Here is a 19,845-nt window from a genome sequence, read left to right on the forward strand (position 1 = left end):
CCTAGAATGCAACACCATTAGTTCCATGTGCTTTATGCATGGGTAATGTTATGACACAACTCATTATTTACCCGTTCATTACATGCACCAACCAGCCCAAATTATCACTGTACTAGAGCTTATGGACGCATCGCAGTGCACTGCTTTGCACTTTATTGTAGCACAGGGGTTTGCTATCGCCAGTAGCGAATGCTTTGGTTGACCTCCCTGCCTTTCAGCTTTTTGAATTCTCTCTCCCTTTGTATAAAACGCACTAACTTGTGGGAGAGAAAGCGTTCTCCTCTTTTAGAATTCAATTAATTGTCAAGCAAATATATTGCAGTTCGAGTAACTAGAGCACAAATGCGAAAACGAAACCGATTCTGTTCGGTTCTCCGCGCTCAGAGTGCGGCACCAGGGGGCAGCACGCGCTGCGCGTCCGTTGGAGTGGCGGACGGAGCTGCACATGTGTAGTCAGCCGGTATTTTTCGAGTCGTGTTGTAAGTGTTGTTAATTCGCCGTAAATATCTCTTGATTTGTACTCAAGAGTGGAGCAAGACCCCAAGGAAGAGAGATTGACGCATCGGGAGCGAAGAACAGAAACGATGGATGGTTACGCTGCTTGGGTCTCGGCATGTTCGAATTGGCAAAGTTCCGAATTTGTCGCTGTGTCGTGTACGCTTGTGCGCTCTTAATTTGCCGTCATCGCGCGGAGATATTTGCGCTGGATGTCTTTCACTTCGTGTACAAAACTCTGCACGCTGCGGCATCGAAGAAGTTGTCCTGTGTTTGGGTGCACGTATGCGCTTGGACACGGATAGCCTGCTTGCTCTCAACGGGTGTTCAACAGTCTACGCGCGCTCGTAACTTGCTCATGAGGTAAGCCCATTTTAATCTTATTTTGTTTGCATAACGTAGGTGTTAAAATGATGTGTGGTAAGCCGGTGTCGCGAACAGAAATATTGTTTCAAAAGACCACTATGCAGCGTCTTAGGGCAAAAATGACGCATGAATGGGGAAAGGGATCACCCTATCTTTTCAGATCGATTCCAGTCGTAGCGCGATTGGCTCGATCGCAATTTCCGTGAGGTACTTCTAACCTTTTGTTCACTCGCGTTAAAAACGTAGAATAAAACTGCGTTCAGTTGAGCTCTTGTATTGACGCTTGTATTGGCTTGAGAGCATACTGTATCCGATACAAGAACTTCTGTTAAAATACGGAAATAAATGTTCGAGGCAATAGCAGTCGCTCACTACCTGTGATCGTTACTTTCTTGCTTGGGTGCACGTTTTAATTGTGACCAGAAAAAAAAGTTCTTTGCTCTGCTGTGTTTCCTTGGTGCAACTTTTTGCGGTGCAGCAAGACGTGTTCCTTCGAATGATGTCTGGGCAGTCAAGGCATTCGTGTCAGTAAGCAAGCAGTAAACGGGGTATCAGTGCGAAAAAATTTGGACCTACAAGAGAGGCGAATGGTATCATCATAGACTCTTTTATTTGACGAATAATTCAGTTGTGTTACTAAACCGGAGAGTGGATATGCATGAAAGTCAGATTGTATTGATACTCAGCAAAAACAAGGTAACTTATCATTATTACTAATCAATCCTTTTCTTTTACTGAAAGGCAAGTTGGTGTTGTGCTGGAGCTGAGAAGAGGTCTGCTGCCTGCAATGGGTCCATCTCTCAAGTTATTGCAGTATTGTAGCTCTCAAAGTGAGTGGAGTTTTTTTTCTCTTAGCTATTTGCCACCTGAATCATGACCGTTTACTTAGCTGTGTAGGTGATCACTGTTAGTGACATTGGAGTGCTGGTGGACCAGCACTCCTTTATGATTGCAACGCATATGACAGAGTGCAGCTGTGGCAGTATGCAAAGGTGTTAATCTATAAGCCAAATTAGGTTCTTTGAGGTAATATGTTAATATATTGATGACATTGGATTGTGGTCTAGCAGGCAAAAATGCTAAACAAGAAGAAATTTTAATTTGCACTTGGTAAGATGTGCAAGCAATTCAGGCTGTTATACATGAAATGGGACATTTGTAGATGTCTTCTACAGTGCTGCAGTCCTGAATTGCTTCAGAGTTGAGTGATACCACTATAATTTCTCTGTAGAGCATGCAGCACAGTTTAGCATTGGGGGAGGCTGGCATCAACAGGCGTCTACTTACTGTGAAGTTCAAATGAGGTGTTACTGTTAGGGTGAATATATATAATTTATGGTTTAATTCTAATCTTGTGTCAGGCAGACATAGTTTACCCACTTGGTTAAACAATAGAGATGTAATATCTATGTATACAAGTATTACCCATTCATTTATGCCATTTAGACAATGGCATAAATGCGTGGGTAATACTTGTGTGCATAGACAATACATCACTATTGTTTAACCAAGCGGTGCCCCTGCATGCTAAATTTTACAGGGCTGACATTAAGTAATGTCAGCTTTTGTTGTAACATTAAGGCACCTTTTATATTATTACAGATTACCACCATTGTGCACCATCATAGTGTGATATTTACACTAAATGTATTTGACTTTGCTATAAAACCCTGCACAGCAGTGCATCATGCAATTTTTTTTTTATAGTTTCTGGCCTCAGAATGCACTTCACGTTATATTCTTGTTTGCAACAAGACTATAATGCAGGTTTCTCTCCTTATGTTTTGTGGCACTTCAAACTGCGGCGAGCTAAACCACTGGGCAGCAATACTGGATACGCTACTGCGTGTGGAGCTGTCTTCAAACACACACAAGGAATACATCATTGCTTTTTTAGCTCAAAACAACGGACACAAGAAAGACGACAGAACAAGGTGCTACTCTCAACTGACATCACTTTATTGCGTCCCTCCTTTGTAGACAGCAGAATCTAGAAGAACATGCGCTGTGAACACCCATGTGCAGCAACCACCAACATCTGATCAAAAAAGCACACTCATGCGACAGAATCCAAAAAAAAACATATTGAGCACTGTACGAGGTTAAAGAAAGCACACTAATGCACTGTGACCCCAATGACTGTATGAAGAAAACTTCCGATAACTCTCTGGCGGAGGTATCACGGCTCTTTTTCAAAATCATAGCATCACGAAACATTGCGAACCTAAGCGATCCATACCAACAGGCACAGGTTCCCATTTGGCTCAACATTGTAAAATATGGAAGTGCAAAGCCATGTTTCGTGATACTTCGATTTTGAAAAAGTGCTGTGATACCACCGCCCGAGAGTTATCGGAAGCTTTCTTCATACAGTCATTGGGGTCACAGTGCATTAGTGTGCCTTCTTTAACCTTGTGCAGTGCCCAATATGGTTTTGTGGATCCCGTCGCATGAGTACACTCTTGTGATTGGTTGTTGGTGTTCTCTGCACATGGTGCTCACTGCGCATGTTCTTCTAGATTCTACTATTTATAAAGGAGCGACGCAATAAAGTGATGTCAGTTGAGTGTACCGCCTTGTGCTGGTCGTCTTTCTTGTGTCCATTGTTTTGCGCTTAACAAAGTATTTATGTATTCACACCAACTAGCCCGCCAACACATTGTGTTGCGGGCACTTCTGAAGTACTGTCTGTCCAATAACCTTGGTGGCATGGAAGCGCCGTCCACTTCTATGCGTTGCTTTCTGTTTCATTGTGGCATCACATCACATTATAATCATAATGTGTATGTACTTTTTCCAAGAGACCCATATTCCTATCCTTGTGTTATATTTGCTGTCGCATTATTTATGTGCAAATGACTGATTAGTGCTCCAAGCTCCATTTTATCGCAAAGTAAACTACTGGTACCTAAACAGTTCTGTATATCAGAAAACCAAAGCTGAACTGCCGAACAGTACCAAGCGGCAGCCTTAGTGCAGTGTCAAGTCAGATTTTATTGGTCATGCAGAGGTGCACAGGATAGCTCTTTATTACTTGCTGAATAATTAAGCTGTGTGAAAACTGAGTATTTACGTAGCTTCAACCACATGCTATTGGCCATTGCTCCTGCCCTCATCAAATGTGGAAGATTATCACGGCATTTCCTATTCTCTTTTTCCTTATTACAGTGGGATTACTGCATGCGTAAGTAGGAAACGGATCACATAGGCAATCAAAAGCCAACAATGTGTAAACATGGAACATTGATTGTACAATTTGATGACCCAGAATAAGTAGAAATACACCATAAATGATTGACAATTAACTTTTACTTGACACAGGGCTAGAGCATACAGTAAGCATACTGTATGCTCATACGGTGTCACATCAATTTAAATTTTAGTGTAGCTTTACAGTGTACGCTTCTATTGTTGCATTCTGTCAGAGGAATGGTAATGTTTCGCGTGTATAACAACTAGACTGTCTATATACAGTAGTAAAAATGTGTGAACTGTATTTTTTAATGATTTGATAGAATGTGTAGCACAATAAAGCCAGACAATCAACGCACAGTGATGTGACTTTCTCTGCACATGTTGCAGGTTAAAAAAAAGTATGGTGGAAGCTGTTGCCAAGGTTCCGACCAGAAAAGACAGCCAGTATAAAAGGGTACACGCCACTGATCTCTACTACAGGGGATGAACAGCACATCTAGCGCCCTCGACTGAAGCTGGCCTTGTCCCGGAAGTTGGTGCTTCACAACTTTGCGGCAGCACTTTGTTGCACGGGTGTGTGGCATTTCTTCCCCTAACATGCCTGCCTGATGTGCCATAACCTACCCAAGCAGTGTTTCGAGGTGTCCAGAATTTTTCCATTGTAGTGTCTACAGTGTCGCTAACATAAGTGGCTTGCAATGGAAACACTGGTAAATCAGAAAAAAACTTAATGTAAGAGAACACTATCGTATACGGGTTCAGATTGTCATAAAAGTGCTTACCAGACATGTAGAGACCTCCTAAAATGTGAAAAACCACAAAGAAAAGTTTTTCGGCAGCAATATTATCTGATCGCACGCACTAGTTAGTCCACCATATGCCCTGCTTCCAGGACAAGCGACTGCATGACATCGCATTTCCACTGGCTTCACCTGCATCCGGTGCGGTGTGCTGCATCCAGCGAAACATGTTAGAAATCAGTGGTGCACAGTGTTTTCTGTCCCCTTTCTCGACGCCTACTGAACACATGTTAAACTGTTTCCAAAGCAGACAAACAGAGGGAAAGGGCTCTGAACACATTGCATTTTAAAGTGGCTGGTACTGGGTAACGCAAGTACTGTGGCATAGTAGATTTGCACCAGGCAACCTGGGCGCCCAAAAAGGCTGCTGTTTACTTGCAAATGGCCAACATATTGTGAGCATGTTGAAGTACTTTTTTTATTCTCATCGCTTATTTAGCTAATGGAGACAGCTTTCACAACTGAAGAAGCCTTGGAAGCATGAAACACTACACAAAACCAGCTTCAATATATCGTGTCTGCATCACAATTTCATGGCTGCATGAGTGAACCCTCTGGTTAACATGTAAGAGAGTTCATGATGTTTGCCATGCATTATCCACTTTATTTAGAGGTCAACCCTATCTTGAGATTTAAGCTGATGTTGCGTTTAGAGAAATTATGGCCGAGAGCCAGCTTTTGAGAATACAGATTGAGCTTGACAGATTAAATGCCAGAACAAGTCGTTGAGGATTTCAGATCAAGAATCTTCAAAGGCCAGTTCATTTAGTGGTGTTAATATTCTGCTCGAAGTTGTTGATTGTTACGTTCATATGGTGCCCAAGCATTGCGGTAACAACTTCACTTGGAGTACATAGCAAGGGTGTATTCGATGTAAGCTTCTGGCTTTTTTTCTGTGTTTTCAAAAACTGGTTTCTTGTTCAGTTTAAATTTTCAAATTTTGCATTGTTGATTAGGTGTTGTGTCCTGTTTCCTTTTCCTGCAGCTTCTTAGTTGAACATCTGAATAGTGAACACAACTTGACCTTTTGCTTGATTGTCTAGATTACATGCCCTCGATGCAAAACAATTTCGCTTCAAAACTGCTTGTACCATACTGAAAGAATAACTTTGAAGCAGCCATAGCCACCAATAACACACAAGAGATGATTATGAAAATTTTAATATTGTTTTTGAGGGTGTCTTAACTATCATGCACCAAGATTTAGAAATATGTAAATGCGATGTAACTAGGCAAAATGAAGGTGATGTTTGCCATCGCTTGGAGATACTCTGATTATATTGTGCATTCTGCCTAATTACATAATTCTTAATTAGTTATTAAATATCTCAAATAATTAAATGAAATGTGTCAACGAAAAGTTGTAGAGCAATATGAAAGCCTCCTGATACACTTTTTTGTTACTCTTACTCATTGTGCGCTACATAAAAGTGTTTTTCCAAGGAATAAGCCTGCGAATACACATAAAGTGTCTTGAGTGGCCAGTCATGTGTCAGTTTTGTGGTGCAAAGCCACGAATACAACTTAAATGGGTTCTTTTAAGAAAAAGACTTAGCTCAGCAAATTATCTTTCTATGTGCAGCCTGTGGAGACAAGGTTTCTTAGACATGGCCATGGCCCTCAAGGAAGATGCCGAGGCCACAGGCAGTTCCTCCAGTGACCGTGAAAAGGTCCCCTGGGACACAAGTCTGATTTGGCACCCCCACCTTTCTCCTGCAGCTTTTCTGTCTACTTAGCTAACCAGGTGGGTCAATGATGGCAAAGGGAAAAAAGAATCAACAGCATCAAACGCAGAACTTGCTCAAGCTCAATGCATTTTTGGTGTGAAGTGTTTCCCTTATCATTTATCACAAAACGGGTAATAAGTATATGATATGGTCTTCACACGGACACCTCTTTCCCACAGAGAATTAGCTGTAAAAAAAAGCAGCTTATGAAGGCTTGAATATTAGCGAAGATGATGTGGCATAGATAGGATAATGATTATGAATGTTTCTAATGAAGGTAGTGGTAGTAGAGTGAATAATCAGAGTTTATATATAGATTGAAAGACATTTCATTCCAATGCCAGAATTTTAAATCATCCCAAATAATTCTTGCATTTTATAGTCTTCATGTTATAGTTCTTGATGCTTGCTTCTTGCTGACATCATTCTTATGCTGCATAATTCACCTGTTATAAATTCCCTATTTCTCCCGTTCAAGCAACTTTACATTCATCATAAGAAACCTCGTAGATGAGTTCCAGAAACTTGCTGATGAGATTAGGGGGCGGCGTGTACCCCAGGCTTAGATATGCATTCAAGAGCCTCATATCTTGCAAATGTTAGAAATACTCCTGCTAAGCAAGTTCTTGGTGTCATACAAGGTTATTTGCGAATACGAATTTGCCTAAATTTAGGAAACAGTCAATATAAAACATGTCAAGCGATATCGCTGACGATACACACACATTCCAACTGAACTAAATACAAATAAATATAGCACCAAATGCAGAATCATTGGCATGATGCCATTCTTTCAGTGGAATAAAATCTGTCCTGCATTGTAAATCTGGAATCCTTTATAATCCAGACTACTAAATACTTATGAGGGTTGTGACGTAAAATATGCATGTATTTATTCCTCGTTTTTTTACTTTAGGACCCGATAATGCTTAAACAGCAGTGAAAGAACTGGGATCACAGTACCTAATACTTTATATTGCTCCAGAAATCAGTTTCTCTGCCGATCGCAGCATTCGACACTAACAAGAAGGCACATAACACTTAGGGTGGTGCTATTCACTTTGATTGTTTGGGAACGAAACCCATAATGTACATGTTATGGCCCTGCGTGTCATTACGTTTGAACAACAAAAAGGTAGGGGGTTTGCGTTTTGCAAAACTTCATGGAGGTTTTCACTGTGTGCAATTAAAATTAGGAACCTTCCCAGCTCATACTAAATGCATTCTCCAAAGCTTTAGGTTATACAGGTGCACTACTTTACACAGAACACACTCTTTTCCCTCGTCACGGCTCACACTCTTAGGCAGAGTTACACCCTTTGAAGTGCCCCTTCTTCCACACAACGATAATTGTCATCTGCCTTTATGCATTTCCTTTCTTTAACGCTGCGAGCCCTGTGCTTTTCAGTAACGAACGGCATGCACGTTATCAGCATGATAGCATTCCCGACAGCAAAGTAGCGGGCGTGGCGTTTTCAAGAAAGGAAACGCATCAAGGCAGATAACGATTATTGTTGTGTGGCAGAAGGGGCACTCCAAAGGGTGTAACTTTGCCTAAGAGTGCAGGTGGTGATTCAGATTCTTCAAAGGTGTTTCATTGTATGGGATGGCACATCGCGCTTCACTTATTTGCAGAATATTGCATTCCATTTGTGTCATATGAGATAAATCCATTAGAGAGCTTTAGCTTGCCCTAAATTTATTACAGCTGTGTACTGGTAAACTGGCCGCAGCTTGCAGTGCTTGTGGAAAAACAATTGTAACTGCCATATTATATGTAACTGTTAGTGCACAGGCATCGACAGCAGCAATGGTTAGGGTACACTTGTTTATTCTATTCTGCGGTATGCATCCTCCGCCAGAAAGTAGTTTTTTTCGTCTTCCTCTTCTACCATATTGGAATGTGAAATGGGGTGTAATTTGTAGGATATACTCTTGCATAAACTTCATGAGCATTTATTCTTGTCTGTGCCACAGATCATTGTTGCTACCACTGTAAAAGCAGGGTGCCTGTTTACAGCACCCATAGGGAACAATCTGTGAATCTTTAACGAACAGTAAGGATAATGAATAATCGAATAATTTTTAGTAATTTTCAACAAATTTAGCACTCTTTGCTTTCCACTATGGTGTTTTTAAAACTCTAATCTTGGCACAAGGTTTGAGTGCAGGATGTCATTTTGTGTCAAAGAGTACACTTGTGCGCATAACACCTCATCGTCAACATTTTGCTGCACAGAATGTCATTAGCTTTCGTATGCATTGGTCACTATCTCACAAACCGGTTGCTCCTTTGTTAGTTGGAATGTAGCATTTATGTAAAGCACATTTGATGTTCTAACAAAAAGCATTGTGCCCTCTTATCCCCTAATTCTCCTCATTTGATGCCTAGTGTTGTAATAGCATGGTTGACACCATAAGAGTCAGTGTGGTGAATAATTGTGTCTGGTGGAGTAGGGGGTGTACGTTAACTTAAGCAACTTTTCCAGATGACTTGAATCAGTATTGTGGAATGCTGTTTTTTTTGTTCAATCACTGTTACCAAGTTTCACTTTGGTTGTGGCAATAAGTATAATGTAGTTCGCTAGCACTCCTGTCAACACATATAATGTGCAGGCATCTGTGTTGAAAAAAAGACCAGCTAATGGTTTGCCAGGAACTAAGGTCCATTTAGACCATTAAATTTTCAACTTACACTGGTGGAAATAACTGGTGAACGAAAGCACACCCAGAAGAGCTGACCATAATATTTTCTTTCATTACAACACTGCTGAAGCTTTGAACCGCATTTGAACTGGCTTGTTTAAAAAATGACCCATTTCCTTGTTCAAGTAAGACAAAGGTTCCACAGGAAGACAGAAACTTGAAGCCGTTACAGCAGCATGAATATAAACAGCGTTCGACGTTTTGCAATCTTGCACCTGGTTATATTATCCATCCCATTTTTTTCCACAGGCTGTTCTTTACTGTTTTATGGTCATACCCAGTTTAATTTTAATGTCCCTATTTTTTAATATTTGGTTAATATATCTTTTCTTCATTGGCTTTCAACAAAATATATATTCATAATGTGCCTTCATTTACCATTTGCAGTGATCTTAACCAGATGCATCTTGATACAAAATTTATTTTCCTTAATTCTTCGTTTTCCTTTTCCAAAAGTGCAAACTGTTTATCTTGATACCTATTTTGTCTTCTGGGAAGATTGGGTCTACTGGATTAATGACTGCTTACATGTGTACATCGTTTTCTGTTTTGGTCACCCCTACTCTTGGCAAGTACTGACAGCATTGCTCATACCCGCTCCATCACAATCACCACTGCTAAGCACACCCTTCCTTCCTTTATTTTAACACTTTGGCTTCTCTTGACCTATTATATGCACCTACTTCTCCCCCAATGAGGCTAGGGGCCAGTGAGATATGCACAATCCAAAACAACACAGCCAAGGAAAACATTTGCTACCCTAATGACAAGCACCTATGTCGAAATGTTGGCTACAGCAACATCCCTTGTTCCAACAATGTTGATCTACTTACATGTTTTTCTAACACAGAAGTTACTGCTTTGTCGTGTTCTGTGATTATACTTTTTTGCCGCTTTCTTTAGGATGGATATTCACGAATACTATTTGTTTCTCCTAACAGCAGCAAGTTTATCCTTGCAAGCGTTTGGAGTCAAGAACAACTTTCACCAGGAAGAAGTGCAAGACGAGTGATTGAAGAAAATAAAGTTGCTTCTGTGATCTAAGAACTTGAGGACTGAAATGTTGCACCTTTTTGCATATATGCTATGCAGTGCATTCATATCACAAAGTGCAAAGTGTTTTATCTCTGCAGCCATGTCAGTGTGTTGGCAAGACAATTTTCTCAATGGTGACCTGCTGCTTTGACTATGAGCTGCCTTCATGACATTTGCATTAAAGGAGATGTACTATCGTGGACAAAAGTACCCTGGAAGTGCGAGCGTTGACCAAATTGCATTTCTGCTCAAGACTGCTGAAAACAGTGGGTCACGTATGCACATTCCGAACGCAGATGGTGGCACGGCTGATCCCAGCAAATAGCACACCAATAAAATTCGGTCAACTCTCGCACGTCCTGGGCAATTTTGTCCCCGATGGCACATTCTTCGAATAATGGATATGCTCTGCAAGATGAAATACGGGAAGCACCTGTACTTTAACGGATATAGTACAGATTTAGCATACGGAGTCTTTCGTTTTCTCAATACGGCAAGCACCTGTTTTTTAACGGTTATAGTACAGATTCAGCTTACAGTGTGTTCCGTTTTCTGAATACGAGAAGCACCGTACTTTAACGGTTATAGTACAGATTCAGAATACAGAGTCTTCCGTTTTCTAGATACAGAAGCACTCGTATCTTGTATTACGGTCTCTTTTTTACAGTTGTCCGTTCTACGGAAATGACCGTTCTTAATTTACGGAAGAGTGTTCGGTCACAAATTACCAGCAAATTTTCTGTAAAGTAAGGCAAATTTTTTTTACAGTGTATATAATCACAGGCTGGAAACCCAAAGCTCCTGGCTGCATTCCGAGCGTGCGGAAGTACTCAAAGTATTCGGGTTTTTCTCCGATCACGCCGTTCGCATACATCTGAACCTGACGATGCACTAATTAGGTAAAGGCTTCGTGGCGGCAGAGCTTTGGTTGTATGTGCAGCACTATCCACTGTATGATTCTTTCGCAAATCGCGCAAGTGACAGAGGTCGGAAAAATTGTGTGCTTCTTTATTTTTAATATCTGCCATCTCACAGCAGACATGTTTAGAAGGATTATAAATACGGAACAATTGCCACTTCTCAATAAAAGTTCAAATGCATGCAAAGCGTGGCTCAAGGTCGTGCTGCAAGATGTGACAGTACACGAGTGAAACGTCGCATTGAGCTCGGGCTTCGGGAGGCGACTCGGCGGGGTCACGTGGGATGGAAAGCGTTCGGCCTGCTTTGCCTATTTCAAACCGGTCCTCGCAGTGAGCATTCCCTGTATGTAACAAAACGGGCTGCAGACACCGTACTTGGTAAACGCCGTTCACCCAGCACACTTGCAAGCCGTAGTTGCAAGGAGAGGTCCGCCTGTAGCTAGCAATACTTCCGTTCCTCTTCTTCCCCCTTGAGCGACACCAAAAGTATTCGCGCAATACAATGAATGGAGATGCGACAAATATGCCCCTGATTTTGAGCTGCGCGCCGTCTTTATTCAACCTAATCACACTTTCGTGCTCTCGTCTTGGAGAGTGCTGCAGTGGTGCCGGTGCCAAAGCAGATTTTCATGGACAGATTTTCAAAGACATGTATACAGCGCAGAAGTAGGGTACTTTGACCTCCCGCAGAAATAGAACTCGACGGCTTCCCTAGAATTCAAAGTTTAGACTTGCTGCCACCTCCTTGCTGAAGCAATCTCGCAACAGATTTGAATGGTTGGTCCTGCACGAGGTCATGAAATGAGGATGCCAGCTCCTAAACGCCACAATTTATTTTAGGGTATGTAAATATCCTTTCTCGTTATGCGCACTGAATTACTGCTGCCGTGATCAACGCGTGGATCACTCTCTCTTACAAAGTAATGTTACCTCGTAATACACCGTTATATTTTCCTTTCTCCATATTCGAACAACCGTCTAACCTAACCTTCATCATTATATAGGTGAATAAATAGTGCTGGGACTCACATGCTTGGACCACACGGACACCTTTTGCCTTTCCTGTCTTCTATTTCTCTCTCTCTCTCTCTTTGACGACTCTGCCATTTGGCGTGTGAGTTGAGCTTTGATGCGTGCGTGTGTGCGTGCGTCAGTGCGTGTGTGTGTTCTGGATGAGAACAGAGCTCTATACACTTCTTTTGCGTGTGATTTAGCAGCGCTCCGGTCGTGGCTGAAAGCACAGTTACAATGCCGCCAGACATGCGGCTTTGCGTTGCACCTGTATTTAAACGGAGCTGAACAGCCGGTAACCGAGTCGTTGACCTAGAAGCAGGTCGGCCCAGCAACTGAGCACTCTCGCTGCGGAAATAAAGTGGTTATATTTCAAGGCGTTTAAGGTAGAATCGCTTAAAGAAGCGATAGCGGTGTCGGATAACGTCGTCAAGCTTGACAACAGTAACGCCACGATGGCTTATGTGTCACGCGGATAGTCAAGCAACCTAAGTTCCGCGGGGTAAATGGAGATTGCTGTTACATTTCTATCTAAAAAGCGTGACTAGTATAAACAAGGCGACAACTGTAGGCACGCCAAAATAATTTTATGAATCATTGTTAATGTGAGCCTTTAACTCAGAAATCCCTACGAAATTACACGAAGTGAGAGAAATTGTGCGGCTCGCAGTGAACCAGCTATGAAGCGTTTTTGCTTAACTTGAAACTTTTTAAACTTTTTAAATTCAACTATCTCCATTTTGGGCACTGCTTGCTACTTGCAGATAGGTCCAGTAGATAGCTTTCTGTCTATTTTACTTTTACATAACATGCTTGGTGCAGGTGTTAGGTGCCCCTTCTGGTGACGGAGCTACGCAGTGAATGCCATCTCGAGTCTGTCACCGCGACTACAGGTGAAGACACGTCACCGCCAACTACAGGTCGGCAGCCACCCAGTTCGTCGGCCTCTCACAGGTGCCGTGATCCCGGCACCTTTTCCTTGACAGATGGCGTTGAAATTGACGAGCAGCGCAACACGTACGAGCGTGTCAGCAAACACAGAGACTGGGATCCTGCTGTAATGCTGGCAAAGGTCATCTTCCACCTCCGCGAAACCACTCGCACCTTGTTTAAGGCCCACGGGGACGAGCTCACCAGCTGCGGCGCCCACCTTCAAGCAGCAGCTCCGCGACCTTCTCAGTGACCCGTCTTGTCGTCAGCTTGCCGCTGTCGACCAGACGCGAGAAGAAGCAATTAGTGGTACGCGTACCCAGACGTGAACTGAGTCCTTGTTGACCAACACTGTCAAAATGTCAACATTGTTGGCCCCTCTGTCTAAAAAGCTGATCAGGAGATGTCCGAGGCTGACAACATCGCTCACATAGTCAAAGGCATCGCCAACGACGCGTTCAATCTGCTCGTCCTTACCAACGGGACGACCGTCGACAGCGTAATCACAGTGCCGCCTTTTAGAGTAAGCGAAAAGCCGGCGATCCCGCTCACTTCGCGAATCTGCCGAACATCACCGCAACTTCGTCCTGTTAACCCCTTCTCAACATCTACATCTTATCAACTACATCTAGCGACCTAACGAGCATAATCCTACACCAACTAGAGGTCGCATATCCGGCTGATTATAAACCAACGCTCTCCGACACCTTGACGCTGGCTGTTTCCTTGATCCAGGAAATTGTTCACCATGAATACGTGATCATGGGCCTGTTTGCAACTGCTTGCGCCGTAAATAATACTGATGCTGCACTTGACTCCACGGACACCACGCTTCGTCACAGCCCGTACCCCCTTCCTCGTACAGCAATCTGTATGAATGGCGAGCAGCTGACGATAAACCTACCTGCTTCCGACGCACCCGTGCTGGACACGTTGTCCAGCACGGCTGCAGTACAGTACAGAGCAGAACAGTAGAGCAGTCCCTTCTGTACTGTTCGCCTCCCCGCACGGAGTCATCTGCATCCACTATACTAGAAGACGGTTCCCGGGCCGTCCCCAATAGTCTCTACTCCACCTCCGTCCAACTAGTTTTTTATCATAAAATGCCCTTAATATGGCCAACAGCGACTTTGTGTGCCTGACCGTTTGAGCATACCTGACAGACGTGCTCTCCTAGTGAGCAAAGTGCTTGGATCGTGGTCGCCCCCTGATAAACCGAGGACTGCCATGAGTGCCCTTCGCGATTTTTCCGTAGACGCTAGTCTTATGGACTGCCTAAAGGTTTCATTCCATGTTTGATTTCTCTACATTGTGCTTCATTTTAACGGACTTTTGTCGCGGTCATGTTTTCCTAATATATGCACATGTCAAAATACTTCTGTGAACTCTCACTCTTGCGACATGGGTGACCGTCCTGTAAGTATCGAGCTTTGCTTCCAATGCAGGTGCTCACAAAAACACTATTTGTGCCCTTGTGTTCGTGTGCGTATAGTGCTTGATAACATACTCTTCGTTCTTTTACTTCTTTATTCTTGTTTGAGCAACGACTATATGATTTTGGTTTAGCCGCCCATATACGTTAGTCTAGCTTCCCGCGTTTCTACTTCTAAAAAAAGTCAATTACTAAAGTTCTTCAGTATTTGACAGAATTCAAATGTTCTCCAGGCCTACTCGCGGCGCCCCGTCTAACAAGTTCTACTAAATAAATGGCTTTCGGCACAGAAGCACATTACCAAACATTACTATTTAGGATGCAGGCAATTCCCATTGCCAGATTCAACACTGAACAGGGCTCAGGTAGTCTCACTGCACTTATTGCAAACAGGTACATATCCCCCACCGTGCCACATTAATAAAATATATCCAGAGAAGGAGATAAAGATGGACTGCAACGATTGTAATGGCATCATTGGAATCAGACATATGCTGGCGCGGTTTTTCTCCCGACTCTCCCCAACCTCGTTGAAGAATGGACACAGTGGGAGAAAAGGATTCAAAGCCCATTGTTTCAGGACCAACTAAGGGCCGTCCAGAGGGCCCATGATGACGCTGAAAGGCTTGGCCTGACAGTGCCAACGTGGGAGCGGGCCCGCCTTGGCTTAAGAAGTCGAGCCTCCGGACCTCATAACAATAAAAATTTTCACACATACACACACAGAAGCTCAGGCTTGATTTGGACTACCACCGTGCTTTTTGAAAGGATACATCGTTGAATCGTGGTCGGATTGTAGCGCCGAGATGCAGCCACTCTTTCAAGAAAGCCTACGTGCGTAATGTCTACGGAGCGCTCAGCCACTGTATTTGTTGAGTTTCTAAAGCGGTTTAATTACCGGGTGTTCGCAACAGTGAACGCGGTGTTAATGAACGGCACACCGAAAGTGGGCACAAGTGTCAACCTCGTGCCTACCGCTAGTCATCTTTTTAAGCGCTCGCCTTCTTTACTACAGTTATCCCTGGGAATGAAAAGGGAACTGTCCTTGCTACCTTGGAGTTTGCTACCATAACGGGGTCATAGCAGGTTTTTAGGCCGTGTCAAATGCGCCGAACGACATACTCAAAGCGTAAAATTTCTTTCCCGCTTTTTGCTGTCATTTTCACGTCCGCCTTCCACGTATTTTTTTTTTGCTTATTCTTTGTAGGCATGCATCCACGAATAAACTTCGTTCTCTGATGGTCAATAAAATTCGGTAGAACTGATCCGACAATGTCTGTCAGCGGTAATGGGTTTAACAATGAATCAATTTAGCGACACAACGTGTTGTCACCGTCGAAACGAGTCACGTATGAGGCGTGTATAGCAATGGGACTCCTCTTTCGCGCTTCTTTAAGAACGCTCAGTGCCATCTATCGCCGCCGCCGCGAAGCCTGCGCGTGGCCTCCTAAATACATGCCACGCCGGCGCGTGTGAACGATTCGAAACGCGCCATGCGGCAGCCGGGTTTCTCTGGCGCTTCTTTCCAGACAAGCAGTGTCACCTAGTTGCGCTGCGCGTCCGCGCGTGACCTCCGATATGAAAAGCGTGGCGCTCCGGTGCGTCCGAGCCCTGAGAAGTGTTCCGTCACTTTCCGCGCACGCAGCGGTGCGTACTCGGGCACCAGAGCTGGCGCGAGGTTCATTGCAGAGCGCCACGTACCCAGTGCATCTATCGCGGATCTCGCAAATTTGAGCGTTGGCGCGCAAGCCGTTCATTCAGAAGTTGCGCATACCCAGTGCATTTGATATATGATCAAGGAATTTCAAATATATTATACAACCCGGTTCAGCTCTACTCACACGCCAAATTGGGACGTTTTGACGCCTTTCGTCTCCCTAGTAAACCCTCTCTCAGAGGATGCCGGTTCTTTTGATAGGGAGCGATTTGCCCAACAAGTAGAACTTGCCGAGAATCATTTATCGCCTTCCAAAGCTCCAGGTTCTCCTGGAATATCAGTTGAATATGATAACGCCTCGAATTTTATATTAAGCCTTGTTTTACTTCGAGTATTCCCTGCAAGTTTTCACGAAGGTTGGCTACCACAGTCATTTACTCAAACGTACATTGTTGTAATCCCTAAAAGTTGTGACAAAGAAAAGTGACGGCCTGAAGAATGATATAGACCCATTACATTGAAGAATGTAGAATACAAAGTTTATGCAAAAGTCTTATCTATCGACTCCACTATGCAAAGTCATTACTTCTTGGACTTCACCAGACCTGCGGATAAAAAGGCTGTTGCATTCAAACAAACTCGCATCTAGTCCTAACAGCTCTTCCGTACTGGTCATCCCACTTTGACCACATTGCACTACTTCGAACGATTTAGCTAAAGTATTTTACGTAGTGAACCGCACCTTCATTTTTAAACTTTTAGAATACGGTAATGTTGACTTCAGTGTTCACAAAGGTGCTGGCATGTGCTACGCTGACTGTTCAACCTGTACCATTGTTAATGGTAATTTTTCCGAGACTGTGTCTATTATTTTGTATGTAAAACAGGGCTGCCTGTTATCGTCGTTTCTATTTGCCATTTGTTCTTAATCACTGTGGATGAGCATTATAAAGTGCAGTGACCCATGGTTTTAACATTACGGGCAACGAAGTCAAAGCAAAGACTTACGCAGGTGGTCTTGCTTTTTTCTCCTCTGACAAACCGAGCATTGACAAAGGTCTGTCATTGGCTGAACATTCCGTATGACTTCTAGTGCCCAGATAAATTGGTCAAACAGCTGGAGTCTCTGGTTTCGTTTATGAGGATGTACACCGGCTCACCCTGCTGGTATAGAAAAGATAAGCGTACCACCTTGGTGTTTCTTTCGATGTGTATAAGCTTAGGGCACATTTCTGGCCAGAACGTGAACCAGCACTTCAACGCCATGCAGATACCCTTACGCCACACCGCCTTTCTGTATTTGGTACGGCCGCTTGTAACTTGTTCCTATTTGCAAATATATTTTATCTACTGCAGATACTTCAAAGTGCGCAGACTTTCATTCAGCTATTCTATCGAATATTCGCCACATTTGTGTGGTCTGCCACCTATGAGGCAATGAGGCGAGATAATGTCTTTAGGTCCACATGCGTTCAAAACGCCAGGTGGCGCCGAGGAGTACAGACATGTTCGCATCGGCTCCGTGAATAATCCTGCCTAGTAGCGGTCAAAATAATGTGACCACCACGGAATTCGCAGGATCTGTGTAGGAAGACACCAGGAACACGCTGATACCCCCCTTTTTTGACAAGTGGACCCGGCTTCTTCCAAGAAGATAAAACCATCGCCCGAACATGTCGGCCCGCCACGCTAAGCCTAACGGCGTAGCGGAGCGCGGACCCCCGGCAGTCGGCTCCCGGCCCAAGCGTAGCGCCGCCACGGCCCAACTTCCAACGGACAACGACCCGGAACTAGCCCAGGACACCATGGACACGAATGACCAAGCCATCGAACACCAAACGGGATCTGCGGCCGACGCTGAAGAGGAGTTCCTCTCACTTGACGAGGTGGGGGAATCAACCAGCGACGCCGACGAGAACGAGGAGAAAGACTCGGCAAGGGAAGACGACGAAGCCAAGAACAGTCAGTGGCAACTTGCACTATCTTTGCGAGCACGGAAAGGTTTAAGAAAACAAGTGCGAGCAGCCTCTGATGACAGGGGAGCTCGAGGCGGCGGTGAGGGCAATAGCAGCTGCAACGCCAAGGCGCCTTCGGGAGAGCGAGCTAAACGCGGTGTAGCATCTATAAGAGCCCCACGTCGAACGCGCGCGGCGCCGCTGCCCAGAAATGACATGAAAATTATCATGCGTCCCAAGCCAGGGCCAGTTGTAAAAGAACTTTAAATCTACGAAGTTGCGCGAGCGATAGAACGTGCAAGCGGCGACCCGGAGGCCTGCAGGTGCGATAAATTTCTGCTTCGCCTCCGCAACGGGTCAAACATAATCATTGTAAGTACCCCATACGAACAAGTGGCGGAGAAGATCGTGAAGATCAAAACTCTGGAGCTCAATGGCACTAAACATCCGATGAACACCTACATAACCACACCTGAAGGGTACCTTAAAGGAGTGGTACACGGACTGGAACGCGAAACCCCAGAAGGTGAAATTTTAAGTCATCTCCGAGTGCGCACTCAAGGAGTGACAATCGTCCAAGCCCGGATGCTCGGCAAGCCTGAAACCGCAATGATAACGTTCGATGGACCGATAGTGCCACGCTTCGTCTACTATTACGGTGGCAAAATGCCATGTGTGCCTTATTAACCCACGAGACAATACTGCAAACTGTGCAAAAGCAAGGGACATATAACGGACGTTTGTCCAACGCCCACGGCAAAGGCGTGCAGCAATTGTTGGCTAAGGGACCCTCCTGAGGACCACACCTGTGATCCAGAGTGTGCCCTGTGCGGGGGGTGGGGGGTGGGGGGGCTCATCCCACGGCGGCATCGGAGTGCACCAAGAAACTCAAACGGGTCCCCCAAAGGGGCAGGCCACCACTGTCGCAACGTCTAAGCCGACCACAAGCCAACGGAATCCTCAAGAGACGCTGGTTCAGCACGGACCGTGAGGGCTCTGCATCGCCAGACGGGGCCCGTTCCAGGTCCCGATCCAGTTCCCGATCCAGGTCCAGCTCCCGAGACCGCTCCAATTCCAGGGACAGTGGCCAAGAGAGGGGCCAAACAACAAAACAACAGCAGAAGAGCAAGAAGACGCTAACACGGAAGGCAAAAACAAGGTGAGCTGGGCAGCAATCGCCTCCCAACCCCCACACCAAACAACACAACTCACACGCCTAGAACACGAACTAGAGCTAATGCGAGTGCGAATAGGAGACCTAGAAAGAGAAAATAGGCAATTGAAAAAGCAACAAATGCAGCAACCACAAAAAGAACCTAAACCAGCTCAGACAGGACAGAAAGGACAAAAACTACCGAATTTAGAAGGCGACACCGTAATTACCTTGTCGGTATTGAAAGAAACCATAAAAGAAGTTATACCCATAATCATAGAGCAGATGATGATTCAGGTAGATCGAAAACTAGAAGCTCTGGACAAGAAAATCCAGGCACACCAGGCACAACAAATAGAATTTACGAAAGCATTGAGAAAACATGCCACAGGCAGCAGCATAAGAGAAAAAGCAGAGAAAGTATACAACAGGCCACGCCTGTCGGCCATGACCCAGGCGACAC

General features: G+C 44.4%; 1 long non-coding RNA gene across 1 annotated transcript; it reads left to right on the forward strand.

Annotated features, from left to right (window-relative positions):
• Window positions 1–370: 370 nt before the first annotated feature.
• Window positions 371–10,336, forward strand: LOC142590558 (uncharacterized). The gene is made up of 5 exons (XR_012830181.1): window positions 371–858; window positions 1,603–1,691; window positions 4,444–4,629; window positions 6,439–6,600; window positions 10,231–10,336. It is a non-coding gene; the product is annotated as an uncharacterized LOC142590558 (long non-coding RNA).
• Window positions 10,337–19,845: the final 9,509 nt, after the last annotated feature.

This window comes from Dermacentor variabilis, chromosome 8 (genome assembly GCF_050947875.1).
Source record: "Dermacentor variabilis isolate Ectoservices chromosome 8, ASM5094787v1, whole genome shotgun sequence".
NCBI lineage: Eukaryota > Metazoa > Arthropoda > Arachnida > Ixodida > Ixodidae > Dermacentor > Dermacentor variabilis.